General features: G+C 32.9%; 1 pseudogene; it reads left to right on the forward strand.

Moving 5' to 3' along the window:
* The first annotated feature begins 8,653 nt into the window (after positions 1-8,653).
* LOC149203240 (stearoyl-[acyl-carrier-protein] 9-desaturase, chloroplastic-like) lies at positions 8,654-16,852 on the forward strand (annotated as a pseudogene).
* Positions 16,853-17,111: the final 259 nt, after the last annotated feature.

Consider the following 17,111-nt stretch of genomic DNA (forward strand, 5'->3'; position numbering starts at 1 on the left):
AAATTTCCTTTTAAACTAAAAATTTTTTTATGTTTCCTTTAAAGTCCATTATAATATCAATTAATCTCAAAATAAACTAAATATGTATATTTGTTATTAATTTTTATTATAGTGAATTTTGTAATTTTATTTACAAAATATTTATTTTTATTTTAAAAGACACTTGTCAACTAAAAGTTGAACAAGAACATAATCACATATAGTTATCATACAGAGTTATATGGAACAATGAGTTGTAGAATGTACCTCTCACCACAATCATATAATTTAAATTTATGGTTTTAATACATATTTATTGCCTTGAAATTAAAATTGGTTGAAAAATATATTTTAAAAAAAAGTTTAAAAGAATTTAATGCTAATGCTAATGTAAGACATTTTTAACCTCAAAACTTAGACATTTTTTTCCATGAAAAGTTTTAGTTCATTGGCTGTAAGTATTTTCACTATCACTACTTATGAATCAAAATATTAAATTTGAAATCTTTAACTTCAAATATAAGACACCGATTTTTATTTTCTCATTAAAAATTATAATTTATTTTTTCTTTTTCAAAAAAAAATTATGGTTCATGGCTACTAATGATTTTCACTTTTACAACATATAACTCAAAACATCATATTTAAAATCTTCAAATTCAAATTGGAAAACACTTTTCTCATTAAAAAAATCATGGTTATTGGGTTCTATTGATTTTCACTTTTACATTCTATAATTCAAAAGATTAAATTTGGAATTTTGATTGATTTTCTCATTAAAAAATCATGGTTATTGGGTCCAATTGATTTTCACTTTTACATTCTATAATTCAAAAGATTAAATTTGGAATTTTGATTGATTTTCTCATTAAAAAATCATGGTTATTGGGTCCAATTGATTTTCACTTTTACATTCTATAATTCAAAAGATTAAATTTGGAATTTTAATTGATTTAATGATAGTGGTTTTTTATATATGAAAATTTTGACATATAGTTGAAAACATTATTATTTTTTCTTTTATTTTAAGAATTTATAAAAGAAAAAAAACCATAAAAGCCATATATAATATATAAATAATTACTTTATGGGTATTATTAATGAAATTACCTGTCATACTCTAGAGTATTTAATTAATCATTGGAATTTTTAATAATTCTTGAAATTCCCTTGCATCCTAGGTCTTGTCTATGGCTAGACTTGCATATAAATACACTATCAATTCTCAACCAAAAGACAACTTTGCACAACAAAATATGACAATACATAGATCAATACAAGTACACAAAATTTATTGGCCCAAATTGTGGTTTCTCATTAAGTCCATCAATAAGAAAACACTAGGGATCTCGTATCCAAGATCAAGGCCCTTTTGAAACCCATATACAAAGCTATAATACCCATTATATAATAAAATACAACTAGTGCTTGAGGTCTAATTCCCTAAACCCTAATCTGCCCATGAAACATAAAGACAAAACATCGCTTTCTTTCATCTTTGTCCTCAATGTACCTTGTTGTTCCCCTGTCCTTTGGTTGCTACAAACTTCTTTATCACTGGAGACTTTCTCCTTTAAGCCATAGTTGCATTGATGCCCACCTTCCAGTCTCCTCAGTTAGCTTCTTAGACTTGGGGTAATCCCTTCAACTCTTATTCATATCAACAACATGTCTTTTTGTTGTTAGGTCTTCCTTTACTGAGCAAAATTCTCTTTCTTCAACCCTTTGATCAACCCTCAAGGATTGTTGTTCATTGCTTAGTCCACTACAACAACCTTTTATTAGCCTTACCATAATCCTGAGGGAACTCAGCCCTCTTCAGAAGAATCTACGTTATCTACGCTTGTTCCTGGAGCCTTCTTCCTAACTTAACCACACTATAGTCCTGTTCTAAGCCTCCTCGACCCACCTCAACTACCTCTTGGCCTGTCCACAGATTTGTTCCTTTTATATACAACCTTTCTTACTATAGAACCTTGCTCACTTACTGAGCTTCCTCCCTTCAAACAAACCTTTGTCATGTACTCCTTGGTTGCGGCCTCAACTTGCTAACTAAAACATAAACTTGGCTTTTTCTAAACAAAATAGAACATAGCTTGTCCTCCTCTTAGGCTTGTCCTTCTCTCTAGTCTGTGGTTCTCTTAGGGCTAATTCACTCCACAAGATTGTGTCCTTCCAGCTTGTGATTCTCCATTCCATTGGCCTCATATATATACAAGTTTAAGGGGTGGAAACCCCAATGGTCATGTCCCTTGGCCTAGGTAGCCGAACTAATCCTACATGACTCAAAAACCAAAATAAATTTATTTTCTTGGTTTTAAGCCTACTTCTTTGGGTGAAAAGACCAAGACTTGGGTACTTTTCTCACAAACCTCCATTTTGTGGGTTTTGCCCACTCATAAATACCTTCGAAACTACGCAAATTTCAACATTAATGTAATGGTAGAATTTTGTTAATATGTGAGATTTATATCATATTTTTATAAGATTTATTGTTGTTGGAAAGAAAATCCTTTCCTTACATTTTATAAGAGATTTATATTTATATAAGAGCATAGTGTAACAAAGTGATATTTTTTTTGGATAGCATTTATGGTCATTTTTACTAGAAATCTAGCCAAAAATTGGAAAAATTATAATGTAAGTTATGGAGTTTGCATAATTCAAGTGCTCCAATGATTTTCCAAAAATGGTAAATCATTTTTGCATTCAAAAGTGAAATTTATGTAATGGAACATACTGATATCACAAAGAATTGTGTCATTGGATTTTGACAAAAAGGAAAAAAAATAGTTTGTATTTCAGTGGTGCCAGATTGTGCATATTTACAACACCAAGAATGAACTTCACCACATTTTTTCCTATTAAAAATACTACATAACAATAATTTCCAAGAGAAATCCTAAATGAGGCCAAGAGATACAGATTCCATCAGCAATTCAAGAGAAGACACGACTTGACTCGAACCTCTGATTGATGATCTTGCCCCTCTTTGATTACCTTTGGAAGGCTCTTTTCCTATTTTTTATCTAATCATTCCAATATATGACCCCACTTCTCTAAATTATCCTTCTCAAAACATGGATCCTCTTCACAACATGCCCTTCTTACATTCTTCAGATTAATGGTTTTTCTCCATAGTAATAGCTTAAATCTCTCTCACACAATGATCTCTCACAAATGTCAACTCAATGACATCTCTTCTTCAATACAATAATTTGAATAACTTCTCAACAATTTGAGGTCAACTTGTACATGGGCCAAAGATGGAAGCTTTGGCTCTGATACCAAATGTTGGTTTTGTTAAATGGCAACAAACATACATAATCATACACTAATAAAAGGGACACTCAAAAATTATACTTAAGAAACCTTCGAATGGGAAATTCTATTAATCAATCATTTTAGCTTGTGTTTGTATTGTACAATTGGTCCCTTTATATAATAATAGATTATCAAAACAACAATGTATTAATTAGATATTCAATTCAAACCATCTCCATAATATCTCCATGAATCTCTGATCCCTAACTTCTCTCTTTTTACTTCTTCTCTTGTTAGTCCCTGTCAAAGCAGGACTCTAGCAATCAATTTGCTTGTTGACCATTATTAGTTTAGCATTGATCAATACAACTTAAAATGTTTAACTTTGAAAAAAAATATTCATTTTTCAATATTATTGCAAAAATTAGTATTCAAACATTTGATTGGACCATAAACTTGAAGGTCTTATTGTAGCCTTTGTGTCATATAAATAGCTACCTCAGATTTTTCTGCCATAATTTTTGGATGTAGTTTTAATATTTATGCCATGAATCTTATATATTATGGAGTGATTTTTCATTGTTAAATTCTTTTAAAATTTAAGAAAGTATTTGCATAAAAATGATAGTAAAAAGATGTAAACAAATATACCTGGAATTCACACCAATATTTATGTGTTCTTTATCACTTTAATAAATAGGAGTAAAAATGTAAATGTGCAAACTTACTAGTAGTTATTACCCACCAAAATTTATGCAACTCCTTACCCCTTAGTTGAAAATTAATTTTTACATTTCATATATCAATTTGCAATTTTTATGAAAGCATAATTTCCAATTATGTGGTGGGGACTAAGCTGACCCTAGCGATCTAGTGTATTTATCTCTGTGAAAAGAGAAGCTGATTTTTTCTTGGGCACGGTCTACTAGTTATTCCATAATTGACCTAACTACATGGGAATAACTCCAAGTTCGAGTATGGTTGTTCTTATCCATTAGGTTGAGTATTGATTTTAAGTTATGTGCTTTCTTAATAAGAGACTTTCTCATTGCAGAAGTTGCTTGCATATCAGATATTGCCTAAGGGTATAGCACATACCACATATAAAGAGTGGAATATTAGATTTTTTTTCATAGATTATATGAAGAATTATGGATATATGCTAGTTTTATTGCAGTACCACTGCATCATAATGAAACACAGGCTTTCCATAATAATAATATAGCCTTTTTCCTCCCTTTTTTATTGCAAAAGTGAGTAATATAGGGTGGAAGTCATAAAAGTAATATATAAGTTTAAATATTCCATGAATGCAATTGAGTTTTTTTGCTAAGTCAAAGTCAAGTCACCTTTAAGTAGAAAGTTAAGATTCTAAACCAAAGTGAATGTCGCATATAAATTGAAGTCATGGAGCACGTAGAAGATCAAATTTAAGGAAATTGGAATTAAGTAAAAGTTTAGAGTCAAGAAGAAGTCATTTCTATGTTGTATGAAAAAGGGTGCATGATTGGTGCTATCAAAGACCCAAGGTTTAAATTTATTGTAATGAGCATCATTGAAATTCTAGAATCAAAAGAAAAAAAGTTAGAAATCAAAGTGAAGTGAAGTTGAATTCATGTATTTGGTTCTTCAAATAAGTTTTATAAACGAAGGTCATAAGTATCTTGTTGTTTTTTCTGTAACCCAACAAGAAACATATTTTTATAAGCATGTAATTTCAAATGACTTGTTGGATGAAGACATCCATCCTACAAGAATATTTTTTTGTAAGTATTGTATGAAAGAATATGTTAACTCCACATGATAAAGAGAAAGGGACATAGAATACAATTGAATGAGAAAACATAATATGTGGAAAAAAGATTTACAACAAAAAGGAAATCAGAACAACATTCAACTACAGTTAAGAGAAGTTGTTGCGATATATCCACAATTGTGATGTGGATATAGTTGTTAGGAGAAGAGAGTAGAATGTAATGGAAACTCAGAAGGTTCTAATGAAAGGAACCAGGAATACCAAAAGAGTATGTTCAGGAAAGGATCTTGGTGAGGTATTGTCACAAGCAGAAAATGAGAAATTAGTGACTAAGTGACTAAAAAGTTAGTCACTAAAATTTTGCAAGTGAAATACTACCAAAAATGAGCAATCTTAAGTGACCCAAATAAAAATGACTAACATAAATGACTAATTTAGTCTCGGATTAAAATATATAACTAGTTAATAAGTAATGCAAGTAAAAATGACTAACATGAATGAATAATTTAGTCTAGGAACAAAAATATGACTATCTAACGAATACTACAATGATATAAATAAGTTGTTTATGTTAGTCATTTTAATTGTGTCACTTGAACAATCTAAGCATACAAGTGAATGTACTTTATTTGCACACTGATGTTTTTTCCCATTGACATAAATATAGTTTAACAACAATTTCTCTTCATCTTGACATATCTCTTCATGATGTAATTGGAATACTAATCATATTCCTCCTTTAAATTTATGAGTATTATGTTGACACTTAACACCTTTACAATGAACTCTCCTAGTTTCATATACACAATTAGAGTTCCATTGCTTTAATATTATTCCTTGTATATCCATGTTAATGTTCTAATTATATACAAAGTAATAGGTAACATCCTAATTAATTCCACTTTGTCCCCTCTTGTTCACCCAACTCCTACCTCTACATACTACACCATAATAATATTATGCCACTTAAAATTATTGGTGTCATTTACATTATGTACGCATTAGACTTTATAATATATATGTATCTTATGTTTTATATATACCACACCATAGGATTGTTATCTCCCTTCAATCCTATCACAAGGTATATATGTAACAACCCTGGTTAAAAACTCATGTAAAAATATAAAAGGCCATGGTGATGGGACACGTATTCCAAGCTGAATGTTGGGCATCACATCCTAGTGGGTGTTCATTTGGTTGGTTATGGCTAAGGAAATTGGCAAAGGCAATGGTTAAGGCATTTAAGAGGCAAAAAGGTATTTTGGTACATTTATGAAACTAATGGAAATTAGGAGAAAAAGAAGGTGAAAGGTCACAGGTTTCATGTGAGGAGTAAATTGAGGGAAAATAATGGAAAATGAAGAAAATAAAGGCCTCATTAATAAAAATGCTTCTGAGAATAAATTGGTACGATCTTGTCTCATACTTGGTTAGTCCAGTTTTGGAGCTCTCTCTCTCTCTCTCTCTCTCTCTCTCTCTCGCGCGCGCTCATACTCTTGGATACTTAGAGTTTTCTTGGAGCACTCTTGGAGGGTGTGGCAAACTTGGATTCTTTGTGCCAGAAGGAAAAGAAAGAGTAGGAAAGTGTAAGAAGGCATCGACATCAATAACTACATCAGATTTTCTTGCAGGTACTGAGTTGCATGTATGATTTCTTCTCTAGTTTGGACATGTATGGCATATTTCCTGGATATCCATGGTGATTGTGGGTTTATTTTTATTGTTTTGTTTTGGTTGGTTCTCATATTTCCTTAGCTTCGGTTGAGTTATTAGTTCCTGGAGCCATGGTTGGACAAACATTCTAGAGCCCTGTAATAGCTTGGGTTGAGTTACTAGTCTTGGAGCCTTGGTTGGAAAAACGCTCTAAAGCCCTTAGTGGGTTGAGTTACTAGTCCTAGAGCCTTGGTTGGAAAAATACTCTAGAGCCTGGTGACAACTATGGGTTGAGTTACTAGTCCTAGAGCCTTGGTTGGACAAACACTCTAGAGCCCTGTGACGTGTGGGTTGAGTTACTAGTCCTCGAACCTTGGTTGGAACAAATGCTTTGGAGCCTTGGATGGCTATGATGGAGAGAGATCTTGTGATGGTTTTGGTGATGTCTGACCATGAGGTGGAATCACTGTTTGATGGGTTGAGGTGGATGGCCTCTGGAAGCCCTGGATGAGTTTTGATTGATGTGTTCTATGAGATCCCACATCCATGCTTGGAATTAATATGGCACGAGGGTGAATGGCTAAAGAGAGATTTGGCTCAACCATTCTATGGTCGGGTGGAACATGGTAGTCCCATATCCAGTTGGTTCATTGTTCATTAATGAGAAATCCATTCCCTTGATTTTCATGTGTAATTGTCCTGATGTATTTATGGATTTGATGGCTGATACACTTATTGTATTTATATTCCTATTATGATGGTAATATGCACATTTTATGACAAAAGCTATGTATGGCTCTCAGCATGTTTTTACTTGTATGTGAATGGATAATGTGCCTATGAACTAATAGATGATAATGCAGAAAAATGGCATGAGGGAAGAATGGTTCATAGCAATTCTCAGATAAGTACGAGATCCTTACACTTAATTCTGTTATTTACACCTGTAGGTTACATGTCAATGATATGTTTGACGAAATTCTTGTCGTGGCTAGTAGGGATCCAATCAAGGTCTTGAACAAGTATTTTCTTTAGTACTTTCATTTCCATGTTACTTTACTGATTTAGGACATTCTTGACATGAAGGCAAACGCTAGTAGGATCTTTCAAAGCTACAGATTTGAAGAGAATGTATCATCTGCCAGACCACCAAAAGATTTACGACAAGAAATTTCTTAAGAGGTTTGTGGAGAAGAACAAAATAGAGTCAGAGCCCATTAGACAGTGGAGACAAGACCCAAGCAAGCACAAGCATGATAGTAAGGGTATGTATTCTTTAGCTTCTCTTATCGGTCCATTCTGTTATACTGTTGCTATGATATGTAGACTATTCAGTTCTCTGAACAAACAAAACTTTAAAGTTGAATGGGTCCCCTTGATTCAAGCTACTTCTAATTCTAAAATTACCAATTGGGCTACTATCTTGTCCAACAATATTGTGTCCAAAAACTTAGAATATAAGCAAAAACACAATGTTTCGGAGAGAATCGTGCCAACTTTTTATATGAGTGCCTATATTATAGATGTCAATTGTTTCTCTTTTTATTTTCCTTCAATGGGATGGAAATGGACACTCGAGGATCCTACACCAATTCACTTATATCATGATATCCTATGGGAATTTAAGTATCAGCCTCATTTTTACAGAATTTTCTATAAAGTGATGTTGCCTTTGTAAAAAGCAATTTTTTATCAAAATGCCCCTAAGTTGTCTTAGGAAGCCACGACAAACTTCATTGCCATTAGCAGCTTGTTTACTGAAGAAAACTTTACTTATATTAGAGTATTTGGGAGTCTTGTGGCCCCACATGTTCTTCCTATTTATGTTCCCGATAAGCTTTTGGCTCGGGAGATTGCTTATCAGAACGTAGGTGATGGTGTGACTAAATTCTTGAAAGACTCAAAAAGGCCATTTGGCCACAATTTCATATTCAATGTGGGGTCTATGCTCTAGACAATTGCAATTATGTTGTCTTAGAAATCAAGCGAATCAAAGGCATGCAGCTCCCCACTATTCCTCCTAAACAGTACGACCCTAATAAGGTCATTCATGAATTCACCACTCAGGTTAAAATAATGCCATTTTTTCATGAACATGATGACTTTGATGATTTGTTTGAGATGCATGAATCATACAGACAGGTGGAACATTTAGCACAAATTCGACTAGGCCCCAAGGATTTTGTCTTATTCCAAGAATATAGAAATAAAAGGTTGTATAAATTGCCTTCTGAATGCCTTATTGCATTACAGCTAGAGTTGCCTACAGAAAAGTCTTCACCACCGTCTACAAAGGAAACAAAAAAGATACCCACTACTGCACTTTTAGATAAACAAATAGAAGAGCTCCTGTCTACTAGCAAGCTTGATAAAGTGTGGGATCAATTCAACAAGGAGCTAGATAGCACACAGGAGAAGGAAATGCAGGATTCAGCTTCAATGGGGATAGATAAGACTCTTGAAGCCATCAAGACAAAGTCTCTTGTGAATGAGTCATCAAGTCAAATGATGGATAAAGAAGTTATCTCGGCAGTCCCTACCTCCGAGATTGTTCTCAGAGTGGAAGAAATTCCACCTCTTGATATTTTCTACAGTCCTGAACATCGTGCCGTCATTAGTCGACAAAAGAAGAAAAGAAGAATGGAACATTCTCAGGAACTTCTTCCTAGAAGCATCCCATTAGATGTGGTATGGAAATATTATCAAGCTAATTCATCTGATGATTTAGCTAAGTTATTGCAATATGAAAGAGCCTATGCTATGGCCACCATTTTCAAAGCTACTAAGGTTCAACAACTAGTTAAAGAGAAAGATGAAAAAATATTGCAGTTAGAACAAACACTACTTAATTCAAGACATGATATTGAGCAGGAGTGGAAACTCAAGTTGTCAAAGTTACAAAGTGAGTTTAATCAATTTAAAGTTTGAAATGAAGCTGATATTCAAAGCTTAAATGCACAGACTAATCATCTTCAACTTAAAATAACTCAGATATAGAAGGACACTGATATTGAAGGATTCAGAAAAGAAGTCAGAGAGATCAATGCTCTCCTCACCCAAAAGCAAGTGAACTTCTGTAAGAAATTGAAGATCATCAATGACCTCTGCAAAAACAGTGACTCATTGACTAATCAAATGTCTAAATTAAGAACATACTATGAAGATATCAACAACAAGATTTTTGACTTCATTACTTGGCAGGATAGTACAGAGGGAATGAAAGAAAATCTTCCCAAAATACAAGAGTCATACAAGGATCTTCTCTTCAGATATTGGGATATTAGATTAAATTAGGTTGAAGAAGCAATCTACAGAGCAAGAGACCTAGTAGGCCAGGTTACCAAAATTGTTAGAGAAAGTCTTGCAGATGCTAATCTTATTACTGAGTGCCCAAGAGAATGCCTGCCAGATACTCAAACACTCATAGAGTATTGGCATAACAAATCTAAGGAAAAAGAAGATAACATCAAGAAATTATCTAATTTAAATCTTGAATATCACCAATAGTTCTTGGTAAAGCCATATGGTCAATGGTTAGTTCTTCACAACCTTTTTAATTTAACTAAATACATGCTCAAACCTCTTTCATATGCCTTGTTTGTGTGATAGATGTGGATTAGGCCAGCTCATCCCCTAGAATTGAAGGTGATGGAGGCTATTTACAAGTTACGAGAGAAAATGGGAGAGTATTCAACTTCCCATATTTAATTTCTTGTTAAAACTAAAGCTATTTTTGTCTTTTTGTTTCTTATTTTAAGGAGTGTTTGTTTTAACCTCCTCAACAAAATATGCATTTTCTATTTTTATAATATAACTTTTATTTATAAATACCCTCTCATGTCTTTAGAGAAGGGGTTTAAATTTTTTGTAATAAGACTCAAGGAACTTGCACTTTTGTATTTCTTTGATAATTTTAATAGAAAGGTTGGGCCAGAGACTGTCTTCTTCCATGAGCAGAGCATTAATATATGTGGTACTATTATCTTTGTATTGGTGTCATTTTTTATGTTTTAAAGTTAGTCAAATTTTATTACTGTTTTATTATATGCAATATCACAACTCAATTAAGCATTGTTTCACTATTGAAAAGTGTATTAATTGTTATCTTTAGTTGTATGTATGAAACAGTATAATTTTTATGCGATATGTGCTTAACAATTAAATTGATTAACTATTTAATCAATTTAATTATCTTTTAATTCGTTTTAACTCTTTTAAATGTTTGATAATCTATATTGTCTTTCATTTATAAAGAAATCTTTATAAAATTGCATATGCAAAGTTAATTATCTCCTGATAATTAGAAAGATAGATATAGCTTTATTCATTTGCATTCGTATTTATTCTATCAAACTGCTTTCACCCCATCATATAATTAAACGGGACACTGGTCCCATTATCCCTAGTCGGAACTACTATCCCAAATGGAAAAGGAATGATATTCAAGTTCCTGACCGAGTGGTCTCCCCAATGTTGAGGCAAGGACATTTCTAGCCTTAAACAGAACGTAATTCCATTATTTTGGGACATTGATGTTAAATTTGGGTCCAATATGTAAACTCAATAAGTTGGGTGTCTAATGTAATTATAAGTCATTGGTGATAGGAAAGGTTTAGCAGAGAGAAAGAATAGAACAATTATGTAACATGGCAAGAAGCATGTTGAAAGGAAGAAACTTGTCTAATGAGTATTGGGCAAAAGAAGATTCATATGTTTTTTATGTGATAAATAGATCTCCTACAAATAACATTACGAACAAAGTTTCAAAAGAAGCATGGTCAAGTATCCCTTATAGTGTATCTCATCTTAGAGTGTTTGGGTGTGTAGCATATGCACATGTACCTAAAGAGCTAAGAGGAAAGTTAAATGATAAAAGTGAAAAATACATATTTATTGGTTATAGTGAGTAGACAAAATCTTATATATTGTATAACCTTGGCATGAAGAAGACTCTAATCAACATAGATGTTGTGCTCAAAGAACAAGAGTCATGGAATGGGAGTGTAGACAGAAGAGTTGAGGTAAGAGTGCCACTCATGGAAGAAGATGATGTAGCAAAAAATGAGCAAAAAGGACCACAAGAGAATACACCAAATAAAGTCACGCCAATAAGGGCTCCAAGATTCTCTGAACATTACATGGATCTTCAAGAATATCAACAGATTGAAATACTCCCAACAATCAGTGAAGTGATGAATCAAGCAACGGTAAGAGAAAAAAGAGAAGTCTACAAGATATTTATGATGATTTGGAGGTTAGTTCAAATTTTGCATTGTTGTCATTTTGACCTTCATCATTTTAAGAAGCTATTAAAGATGAGAATTGGGTGCAAGCTATGGATGAAGAAATATAATATATTGAAAAGAATGATACTTGGGATTTGGTTGATTCTCCAAAAGATAAATATCGTTGGTGTGAAATGCGTGTACAAGACAAAGTTGAATGTAAAAGGAGAGATGGACATATTTAAAGCAAGGTTTGTAGCAAAAGGGTTCTCACAACAACTAGGAATATACTTTGGAGAAACATTTTCTCTGGTAGCCAAATTGGATATAGTTAGAGTAGTCTTGGAAACAACAACTCAGAAAAAGTGGAAAGTGTATCATATGGATTTGAAATCAATCTTCTTGAATGAAATTCTAGAAGAATAAATCTATGTGCAGCAACCTCAAGGTTATGAAGTTGAATTTCATGAAGATAAACTTTACAGATTAAAGAAATCCATTTATGGAATCAAACAAGCGTTAAGAGCCTATTATAGTAGAATTGACAGCTATATGGTCAAGAATGGATTTTGTGGAAGCAACATTGAACCGAACTTGTACACAAAGGTAAATGAACATGGTCAAATTTTAATTTGTTGTTTGTATGTGGATGATATGATTTATACTAGCAATCTTGAATTAGATGAGTTTAAAGTAGCATTGAAGGAATAATTTTAAATGATAGATCTTTGGTATCATGAAATATTTTCTTGGCATAGAAGTTGAGAAATGAGAGAAAGGAATTTTTATTTCTCAAAATAAATATGCTAAATAATTTCTTAAAAGATTTAGGATGGAAAATTATAAAGCTACTCCTACACGAGTAGAAATAGGTGCAAAGTTAAGTAAGGATGATGACGCATTAGATATCAATCAAACTTTGTTCAAAATATTGGTTGGAATCCTTATGTATCTCACAACTAGAAGACCATATATTATACAAGGAGTTAGTTTGATTTCTATATTTATGGAGTCTCCAAAAGAGTCACAATGGAAAGTCGGTAAAAGTATTATGAGATAGATAGCAAAAACTATAAATTGTAGCACATTTTATGCAAGTATAGAAAAGAAGAATTTGGTTGGATATACTGACAATGATTTTTTAGGAAATCTTGGTTCAAGTGTGATATCATGGGCATAAAGAAGCATCCTATTGTGACACTTTCATCAGTAGGAGTAGAATATGTAATAAAGAAATCATAAGCATGCCAAGTAGTATGTTTATGAAGATTTTTAGATGGACTTTAGGAGAAACAAGAAGGATCAACAAAATTATATTGTGACAACACCTCAGCCATTGCACTATCCAAGCATAGTGTGTTTCACCAAAAGAGAAAACATATTAATCCAAGACAATATTTTATTAGAGAACTTGTCAATAATGGAGAAGTTTATTTGAAGCCTTGTAAATCGAGTGATCAATAAGATATATTCACTAAGCCCTTCAAAAATGATGCATTTTAGTTTCATAGAGGAAACTTAGGTGTTGTAATCCTAGCTGAGATTTAGGCTAGCAGGCATGTTTGAGTTGTCATGATTCATGTCTTAGTTTAGCAGTCGTAATTAAGGGGGAGTGTTAAAAATGGGTAATTACTCCCTTAGGAAAAGTAGTCCAAATTTAGAGTTTGATTTAACTAGGGTTAGTGCGAGTTAATTTGAGTCAACTTAGTGTCAGTTCGAGTTTAGTCTTATTTTGGAAAAGGTTAAATTTAGTATGTGTTTAAAAATTGTGGAATAACATGTTCAGAGTTTTGCTTAAACCCAACGTTTGGGACTTCTATGTGAGTCCATCTTCTGGGGAACACCTAGATTAGTATGTGTTTGCATGTTGAATTTACTATCAATTGAGTTGTTAGTTAAAAAGTATAAATACACCTCACAGAGTTCATTATAATCAATTCAAGTTTGTGTGATCAATAGAGAAGAGCGTCAACTCGTGTGTTTTGTGTGTGTGTGTGAATTTTTGTTTTAATTTGTGTCTTTCCTCATTTTCCTTTCCAACATTTTTTTGAGTTCATTGATTTATTACCTCCTCTTTCTCTTCAACGAATGCCTCTAAGTTGCTTGAATTGGTGGAAATCAATCTCGCTTCTATTCCTTTTGACATCTAGAAACCAAGTTCTGAGATCATAGCGTGCACATTTGCAAGCCCATTAAATATGTCCGTAATCATAAGTGCTCTACTTTCTAACATTTTCGTTCATATATTCCAACAATATTTTCCTTTTTTTACCAATAGCATCTTTTGAAATATGAACAAAGGCCTAGAAATGGATCTTTGCATTTTCAGGAAGAGTGTGGAAGAGCGTTGTAGACAAAGCATTAGTGCATGTTGTTAAAGTATTCATTGTTCCATTTTCTTCATCTTGCATCAGTTCAAGATAAGAAACCCTTTATCGACGACATGATCTATGAATTATGCTACTTATGTCAAAATGTGGAGAATTTCATGAAATATTTTTATTACTTGATTGAATTAGGTAAAACCTAAGCCTCCCAATATATCATTCTCTAAAATACTCCATGCAACTTTTCAATTCTTAATACCCAAACTATGATATATTTGGGTAGATGCACTGCTTGGGAATGCATGCTTCACTTTGTCATGAGAAGAAAATAATAAATGAGCAAGTTTCTCATCGCATGGTCATGACCTCAAAGCTCCAAATAGAGGAAGAGCCTCATGTCAAATATTTTTTCGATGTGCTACCCGAGAAAGCTGAGGCCGAATCCAAAATCAAATGGGAAACTAATAAGGTTGTTCTAATGAAATTTTTAATGAGGATAGTACACACTAAATCAGAAAAAAAAAGTTATAATCCCGATGAGAGTAACTCCTTTAATTTCTTCAAGTCAGTTCCCCATGGCAATATAGAATTTAATTTCCTCAATCTTGGAACATCAATCCAAGGGAAACTACTGGAATTGATTTCCCCTATTCCAATTCCCTTATTTTTACACCCAAATTCTATATAGCTAAGAGGCGATGGGGTTTGAAACAAAAACATACACGTAGCTAATTTGATCCCCTAACCCAATTCTCTTATTTTTACACCCTAAGTCTGGACAACAATGGGGTTTGAAAGAAAACATACACATGTGACAGTTGCAGTGTTAAACAAAGAATGCACATGGCTAGCTGCAAATGGCTCTCGAAAGATGATGAAGGTTGGTGGGCAACTGTCCCTTAAAATAATTCCTTCAGTGTAATTAAATCAAATTATTATTATTCTCTAAGAAGGACTTCATGGAAATTATATTAAATTATTACTATTCGCTACGAAAGACTTATGGAATTCAATCCTTGAATTGTGTGTTTACCAATAAGGAATGGGGAATGTTTTGGTGTTTAAAGGAAATGTAGTCATTTTGAGGTGATAGGCTTAATATTTCATCTCAGCTAGGATCCTTGGTATCTAGCCTTTTCACTTACATTGCTAGTTTCCTTCTAGCAATCTCACTTACATTGTGAGTCATTATAATGTATTAGAAAATTAGATTTTTGAATTTCATAATTTTCATGAACCAAAATGCAGATCCCTAGTTAATCACATGTTCGGTGATGTAGTCATAAATATATTTTGTCTCTCAGTGATCCTTATTTTAACTTCTAAGACTTCATTTGTTATTTTGTAGAGCACCTGCATTTTATTACCTAAATATGCATTTGATTCTCATGAATTTATGATTTTATCTTTCAAGGAAGTTGAAAAATTCAGAATCCATTTCCAACCACATGAAGCTCGTGAATAGGTGGCTCATTCCATGCCACCTGAGAAGGTTGATACCTTTAAATCTATGGAGGAGTGGGCAGAAAATTATAGTGATTCATTCAAATCTTGTTGAAAAGTCTTAGCAACCACAAGATTTTTTGCTTGATACATCTTCTGATGGCTTCATTGACCAACTTATAGAATTGTGGGAGTGGTCTCATGAATTACCAGATGACTATTTAGTCTATCTAGTAGGATACATGATTACAAAGGAAACATTTCCTACTTACCAGATTATGCTTAAAACATTTGATGGTGTAATAGATGAGATTGGTGCCAGTCCCACTTCTTTGGAAACATGGACACATATGTGGATAGTTGAGGAGGAAAAACATCATGATATTCTTCATAAATATATTTACTTGTGTGGTCGAGTAGACATGAGGCAAATTGAACAAAACATACAGTATCTTATTGGATTTGGAATGGTACAATGTCTTATCACTGCAAGCATTTTGTCAAAGTATTTTATTTTGTTTCTTATTGGTAGTAAGAAGTTGTGGGATTCCATTCTATTTGTTTGTGGACATGTTTCATGTTAGGAGTTTCTACAAAATATTTTAGCTTTTGAATGAGAATTTTATAATTTGATCTTTTTTTGGTTGTTTAGTGTCTAGGCATAGAAAATGGCCCCTATCTTGGATTCTTATATACTTCCTTCCTAGAAAGAGAAACATTCATATCACATAACAACACTACAAGATTTCCTAAAGGATCTGGCCAGCAAAAATTGGCCCAAATATGTGGAACTATTGCTGCAAACAAGAAACATCATGAGACTACATACACAAAGAATGTTGAAAAGTTGTTTGAGATTGATCCTGGTGCCAGAATTCTAGATTTTGAAGCTTTGATGCGGAAAAAGGTTATAATGCCTGAACATTTGATGTACAATGGGTAGGATGTTAATTTGTTTTACTAATTTTCTTATGTTGTTTAGAGATTAGGTGTGTACACATCAAGAGACAATGTTGATATCTTGGAATTCTTGGTTGAGGGATGGAATGTGAAGAAAATAGGTGGTCTTTCTGGTAAGGGAAGGAAGGCTTAGGATTATATATGCAAGTTGGAACCTCATATCTGAAAAGGTAGATGAGAAATATCAAGAAAGGGAAAAACAAGAATGAACATGTGCTTTTAGCTGGATAACCAACAAATAAGTCATGTTGTAGAAACTTTATTATGCTTTAGCTTAGGAAAAATATTATAGTACATCCTGTAAGATAAATTTCTATGTGTCTGTAAACTTATCATCCTTGTATAGGAAGCCAGAGACCTCAGTGGATTTGTTGGATCGATAGCCTTACTGATTTTGGATTGGAAAATTTGATCCGCACACTCCAGGTTGGGGAGGTGTAGAGGAAATTAACTAGGAAGGTTAGTTTCTCCGTGTTTTCAATAACTAGTCTTGTCCAAAAT

This window comes from Pinus tabuliformis, chromosome 2_1, assembly GCF_031772625.1.
Source record: "Pinus tabuliformis cultivar Carrire ecotype Pingquan chromosome 2_1, CPIR1, whole genome shotgun sequence".
NCBI classification, from domain to species: Eukaryota; Viridiplantae; Streptophyta; class Pinopsida; order Pinales; family Pinaceae; genus Pinus; species Pinus tabuliformis.